This window comes from Montipora foliosa, chromosome 1 (genome assembly GCF_036669935.1).
Source record: "Montipora foliosa isolate CH-2021 chromosome 1, ASM3666993v2, whole genome shotgun sequence".
Taxonomy (NCBI): domain Eukaryota; kingdom Metazoa; phylum Cnidaria; class Anthozoa; order Scleractinia; family Acroporidae; genus Montipora; species Montipora foliosa.
In genome coordinates this window covers 39,412,406-39,419,905 of record NC_090869.1, presented here as the reverse complement: position 1 = coordinate 39,419,905, position 7,500 = coordinate 39,412,406, and the positions used below count along the sequence as shown (strand labels likewise).

Here is a 7,500-nt window from a genome sequence, read left to right as displayed (position 1 = left end):
GTCACCGTGGCGAGTAGAAAAGAAAATTGGCGACCAAAACTGTCAGGAGTTTCCTGGCCATTTGATTTGTTTTAATTCAAATCCATTCATAAAAACTTACGCCAACAAAAATCTTTCGCAATTTCCTTTTCTCTTTAAACACTTTAAAAACATGTCGTTCCTTGCCTGTTCGGTCGGCATCGTGAAATCGGCGTAACGCCCATTTTGATCACAGGCTCCCCAAGCTGCACGCCAGGCCAGCGCGCGTCTCAAAAGTGCAGTTTGGCGCCCACGGTAGCTCCATGTGTAGCCTGCGGTATTGATATGAAATTCAAGTTAAAAATGGCGGCCAGTGTGAAAATTATAAAGGAAGCCACGAAGATCCTACGCCCTCTGCATAATGATGTTGAAAACTTTTTCCTGTTTGAAAACGAAGTTGAGGAAAACCTAGTGAGATTATTCCAGAAGCATCGAAATAATCAGAATTCGATTGAAAGAGTGCGAAATTCGGTTACTGAAGTTGGGTCGATCATTGCTGGAGAAATAACCAAAAAGTTGCATAGGCGACTCAGTTCCCGGAAAAAAGCCTATAATCCTTGGACTGTCCAAGTTAGAAGGGCCTTGCCAGTGCAAATATTCGCTTTTCTTCTGCATATGGTAAAGAAGGCAAGGTCAACTTACGGTGTCACCCATTCGGAAAGCAGATTACTGGATATCATTGTTTACACCGAAGAGAATCGAGTGGTTAGAGATTTATCTCGACTTTGCGATGTCAACCGAGAAGCCATCCTGGAATATTTTTCAAAGACATTTCAGGGTCCCAGGAAAGGAAATGCAAGGGTGGTTATCAGTGCCCAAAAGCCATTTACCTTGTCTTACTCTAGGAAAGGCTCATATGTTATAATTGATTGCTACTACAAGTTTACAAATGCATATGGATATATTTTTGAAAGTTGAAATAGATTGTTGTAAAACCAATAGACTGACACTTCATTGCTCAAGTTTTAAACTTCTTCTTTAATGTGTAATCTGCTAGAACTTATGACCCAATATTAATTTTGTTATTATGGGTCCTCATAAATAAAAAAGATTATGTATGTTTATAATTAAGTATAAGCATATACACGTTTCCCACAACATGATGCATTTAATGTGTTATCTGTTACAACTTTTGGTCCATTTCTTTAAAAAATTATGAAAGTGAACATTATGGGTCACCACAAATAAATAAATGTTGTCAAAAGCAATCAACAACAACAACAACAACAACAACTTTCATTGTACTCAAAATCCCTAATGCATTCCTGATGCCCTCAATGATCAATTTGGTTTTGGTTTCACTATGGTTTGAGATTGACTGAGTAGTCTAATTTCTAAGTGATTAGTTTGGTTTTGGTTTTAAAACACTAAATTGAAAACCACTCTAAATAAACAAATAAATAAATGTTTCCCACAACACATTTGAGCCACATGCATGTATGGCATACTGCTTTGCAAGCCTACTTCTAGTCCTGCATGTGATTAAATATTTCTGATTTTTTTAAAACTATGTCCTGGTGTCACCTAACATCTGCGGTAAAACTTTTCCCAGCTCAACACTCTGTTGGATAAATTTCATAATTGGATCACCACAGAATGCACATTTTTCATCAGTGGGACTAGCTTTTTCTAGATTGCAGTAGCAAAACCTTGGGTCAGAAAACACCCTGTCTGGGATGTATACAGCAGTATGCTTGTATGTACTAAGGTTGAACCCTTGTTCAGGAAGCCACACTAACATTACAAACTCATGCTTGAAAATCTCATACCAGCACCTTTTATAAAATGTATTTTCGCTTAGTTTTTTCAAAGCAATATGTTTTGCCTCCCTCCCTTCCATTGTTACGATACCAAGCCCTTGCCCATATTTCTCATGTACCTCTTTAGTGTGGGCAGGAATGATGTGTCCAATTGTCTACACAATAGGGTTTACAGAGGTAGGGAGAAACAATGCATTCACCCGATAATATTCACGAGCACTAATGCTCAGTTTTGTAAACTGTTCAACAGTAATATCAAACCTACTGAAGAGTGAGACACAATCCCTTCGTCTCAGTCCAAGGTATGCAAATATCAGAACTGTTTTCCTTTGTTGGTGAGAATCATTTTCACTACTAAGCCATTTAATCAATCTCATAAAATTGTGGCAAAGTAGCCTAGAATCTTTTCCAGTAAATCTATACTGGAGATCCTGACCCTTACCCTGTGTTTCGTCGTACCACTTCTTTACCTTTCTTGCCAAACATTTGGCCTTTACCTCAAACTTCAGTGCAGTTACAACTCTAGAGACAATGCTATCATTTGGAATGTCTGCAAACTTTTTGCAGCTGTCTGAAAGATTTGATTTTCCAACTGCCTCTTTCAGAACCCCCTTAAAGAAATACTGCCATGCATTATTCTTAATATGTAAAGGCTCCACATGGGCGAGATCAATCAATTTCCCAATTAAAGGTACAAATTCTTGTCGACTATTCTTACGTGTAAAAAAATACTGTGACTTTGCTTCGAAATTGTTTCTCCTTAAGTTGTTTCTCAGACAAGGATTTTTTAAATTTGACAACCTCATTTGCAATTTTGATCCTCTCTTCATACTTCCAAGGCTTCCACATGGTCTGTGTCCTTGGTGGCCTGTCACAAACTTGGGTGGGATAAAAATGTCCCCTTTAAATCAGTGCAGTTGTCTTTTGAAACATTTGCAAAAGTTGAGAAAAATCTTGCACTGTTGGGTAGTTCACCCCCCAGCATAGCCAACATCTTCATGTCATTTGGCAATTCGGCACATTTGAAAGTTACAGGTAGGCCCTCAATTTCAAATACTTTTTCCTCTATCTCACTAATTTCGTTGCACAAGAACTGACAGTACTTGCGCACAACTAGTGAAGTTTCCTCACAATTACCCCCAAAAATAATAAAATTGTCATTGCTTGATGCAACCCTCTTACCAACATTAATAAAACTTAACAGAAAGGAACATGCACTCTCATTCTTCCCAAATGGGCAGCCATCCCCACCCACTGCAAACAAAAAAGTACCCTCAGTTTTTCCAAACCACTGAAGGGTTTCCTTTCTGTCTTTTCTGAGGTAAAATTTTGCTAACCGTGGCAAATACTCAATTAACTTTCGAAAACAACCTTGTGTTGTTTCATCTTCCATAACACCTTGAAACTGTTCTTCTAATTTGTACACATTTCCAATGCTGACTTGGTTGATTTCTTTGACAAGCTTGTTATAGGGCAGTAATTTTGGAATAGGGCAGTTCGGCATCACAGTAATAGCTGACCTCCCTTTTCCCATTGTTTCCTTTTTTCATTGATAATGCAAGTCTTACAGACTTATATTTACGCTTACCCATCACACCACTACTATAGAAAACTGCAACGCTTCTCTTTGCATTTTCTGGCGAGCTTTCAAAAGATTTTACATTTTCCTTAAAAGCAGTCGAGACTACTTTCTTTGTTAGAATTTTCTGACTTAAAACATAATCTTTCATTTTATCTACTTTACATCGTTTTGCCAAGGTGTCAAACATCCCATCAAAGGCTGGTGTTAAGTTATTCTCAGAACCTCCATGGATTGTGGAAGCAGTTTTCATTGTTTCATGCCGTCTTTTCGCTGCTGTTCTTGGTGGCATATTTGATTTCCCATCCACCAAAATAGTTGGGGATCTTGTTCGTGAACTAATGTCATTGGTAACAGGTTGTAGCTGCAAAGAAAAATACATTAGCCCCTTTTCTGTGAGGCACTGAAAAAAAATGATCTTATAGTGAAGACTATTATACTAACCTGAACATTTTGAGTTACATGAGTCAAGTCTCTCAATACTTCCCCTGATTCACTGACCTTTAGGTAACAAAAAATTAAATTAATCATTCACTTCCAAAATGTTTATTCCACAAATAAAACAAAAGCTAACAGCAATTAATGAATGAATGAATTAATTATTATAAGTGGCAACTTATAGATGTAGCATTTTCCAGAAATGATGAACAAATCAAAATTATTTATCAATACATAAAATCAAAAATAAACTTTCTTTAATCTCAAACTAACAGAGTAGCTTATTTAATGCTAGTATCTCCACGTTAACTACTCTAAAAACTAATTAACTTAAGCTTACTGTACATGACAATCAAAATAACTAGCAACCTAAATAACTAACTACATGTAATCTATTAATCTATTCCTAATCTACTAAAAAATACAACTCAGAATATCTAGTTGCTTAGTAACAGCACGTATCAGTGTTTGGTCAGTTAATTAAAATAGCTCAATAAATACATGTATGTCCTCACTGACTAACCTAACTAACCTTTGATTTTAGTCTATTGATTTTCCTCGTGTTTGTGCTTAGCTCTGCCCTCAAACGTCTACACTGTTCCACTGCTTTCTGCCTCGCTTCCTTTCGGGCTTTCATAAAGGCATTAACATCGAATCGACTGTTCTTAGTGTGTGGCATAATGCTAAAAGTTCACCTAGTGCAATATACAAGACACTGTTAAGCGTTTAGCCCGGGCATTCAGATGTAAGCTAAAATTCAGCAAAACAAAAACGATACGATTCTTCCCTACGTCTCAAAGATGTAAAATATTTCTTTGAAATGCTGTTGTTTGGAAAACTGTTAGATTCTTTCGGAGCCAAATACTTACCTTTCTAATGTCGAGCAAATCTACGCCATTACACCAAGCAAGTCACTCGTTGATAGTCCGTCCTTCGATAGAAAAACCATAACATGTTTGATATCTTCTGAAAGCCGAAGGAACAAGCTATCATGTTCTTTTGTGACTGAAGCACCACAGCTTCCCCAGAAGGCACGAGGACCCCTTATTTATACCAAACCTCACTCATCCCCAGTCTTCTCTCAAAAATTCCGAATTCCGCCGCCATTTTTGAAAAACATTGCAATGCAGCTTTGTGACGCGCGCTGACCCGGCGTGCTGAAATTACGTGGTGTATGCGACAGTTTGTGTATATAGAGAATTGTATGGGAAAATCACCGTATCTCATTTAAAACGAGATGCTTCCGTGAAGCATACACTGGGTTGCCTGTGGTACGTGTTACAGAAAATCAGAAGGCACTGAATTGTGTGGTATTGAAATACAGCATTCCAGTCTCCGAAGAATAACAAATAAAAGAGAAGCGAGAAACATTGGCTTCTGGGCTGACATGTTGATAATTTTCAAGTTCCCTCACAACTTCTTTTCACCATAAGTGTGCCCTCTGAGCATCTGAATGCTTTTAATACTAAAATTCACCGGAAGTTAAGCCCTTTCGGGCGGGGTTAGTTTTAGGATAGGAGAAAAAAAACAGTAAACCCCTACTAAAACACAAGGATCTGACCGAAAATACTATTTACGCTAACAAATGCGAACTCAGCAAAGTACAGATTTTGTTAGCTTGCTTTATGCAAAACAAACATTGATGCAAAAGCAAATATCTATTGATACACAGTTTTAGAAAGAGCAGAAGGAAGTTTCCGGAACGGTCGATCGAGAGTAAAATATTTACGACATGAAAACAATATTAATTTTGAACCATGAATATAGAATATAAAAAGTTACGATCAGCGACAAACATTTTGGGAGATTTTTGCTACGTTCAAATAAATCGCAAAATCGAAAGTGACATGCCGGAATTCAGCGGGCGGCCGTGATTAAGTTACCGCGGCATGTTTACTCGCCAAACAGTGAAGTATCTGTGTGAAATGATGGCAAGATACCGGGTTTTTGTAAGTTTCTTTTTCTGTCAAGTGTTATAAAGTTTGACACTGAAATGAGCGAAGTCAAAACAAACATCACAATCGCCCAACTCTTGTTTATGCAAAGTCAAAATTTACTCTCCAAGACGCGTACGACGTTATTTATCACCAGGTAATTCCATCATTTTGGAAATAGCAGCTACTTTATGATTCATCTGCGTCACAATTTTTCACTGATTTTGGGGCTCATTTTGTTGAAACTCAAGCACGCTTCCAACAGGCCTGTGAACCCTTCCTGCTTACAGAGCAATACTAAAAAACTTCTCCCATATCACATTTCAACCTTAAGCTCGAAAATTCAATACACAACATGATATTATAATTCACAAAGGCAGAAAATACCACAGAATACTTTTCCAGCGAAAAATGTATTGAAACAAACAACATATTTGCTCTTAGAGGCGAAAACCTCTTCCTATTTCATTGCGTGCGTGAAGACAAGAAACTCAATCGTGTCAAATTACCATGTACTTTAGGTAAATACAGCTCACTTTGATTTCTGCTCGACGGGCGATAGATTGTTGTCGAAGTCCATTACTCGTCGCTTTTACGATTCCAGGTATTTGTTTTCACCGCCCGCCTAGTTTATCCAACTGACTTTTCATTATTGCGCTCCATAAGGGTATATTTTGTTTAAGATCCATTAAAACGCCATTTGCGTTACATGACTTTCGACGCCATTGCAGGTTAAGTTTATCATTCTACTGTGTCCACCAGAGAAGTCTACGTATTTCCACTACCCTCTCTATCCTAAGAAAATACGGGCAGAGGGTTCTATGCAGAAAGACACCACTTAGCAGGGGACTGACGGGCAAGACTTTTACCGACACGGAAAATAAAAAAAATAATAATAATCTACCCATTTTCCGACTGGGATGCCTACGGCAACCCAGTAATAAAGTTTTCCTACCTCAAATGTGTGACGAACTTGTCTCTTTTGCCGAGTTTAGAGCCATTCTGACGCCGTTTAGTGAAGTTATCCGGAAGGCCGTTACTAAAATAATAGGAAGGCCGACCACTCCATCCATCGCTGGCCAGACCTCACTCCACAAATCAAATCGTTTTCTCCTCAACAGGAAAAGTCCCGAATCGCAATAAAAACAACAGTTCCATAAAGCCCAATAAGTTTCACTCCAAATACGTGTGTTTCGGCGGCCGAAAGACTCGTGACGAACGAAAACCTTGCCTTAAAATTCACCTGTTCGGCTTTCCTCAGAGGCTTGTGACCGGGCTGGCGACAACGGAAACTCGCACGATGGTTTCAGCCTCAACTCTTATTGGTCCATTTGAATTTCACCGCGCGCTGGCAACACGACCGTTGTTGACTGCCCGGTCACAAGTCATACCCCATATCTTTTTTTGGATTATGGTTAGGAGAAGCAACTGACATTATGGTAAAAAGGAAGGAAAATATTGCCAGAAAGTACGATAAAACTTTAGAATACTAAATGTGTAGAGCTCATATGGCAGCCAAAGATGCCAAAACAAAGAAAGATGAACATCCTGACAGTTAAAAAAGAAGTCATAAAACCCTTTTTTAAGCCTATGGAATATGTTTTTTTTTGTTAGTGCTATGTGTTTTGTCTTGTAAATTATTTGTTTTATTTCGTATTGTGCTGCAATCGTGACATGTAATTTTCTTTCATTTTCAATTTGTAATTTGTTTTGTTTGTATTACTCATCATTTGTACAAACTACTTCATAATATATTGCTGACCTTAGGCCA

General features: G+C 38.1%; 1 pseudogene; it reads right to left on the bottom strand.

Moving 5' to 3' along the window:
- Positions 1-1,325: 1,325 nt before the first annotated feature.
- Positions 1,326-3,245, bottom strand: LOC137998034 (uncharacterized; annotated as a pseudogene).
- Positions 3,246-7,500: the final 4,255 nt, after the last annotated feature.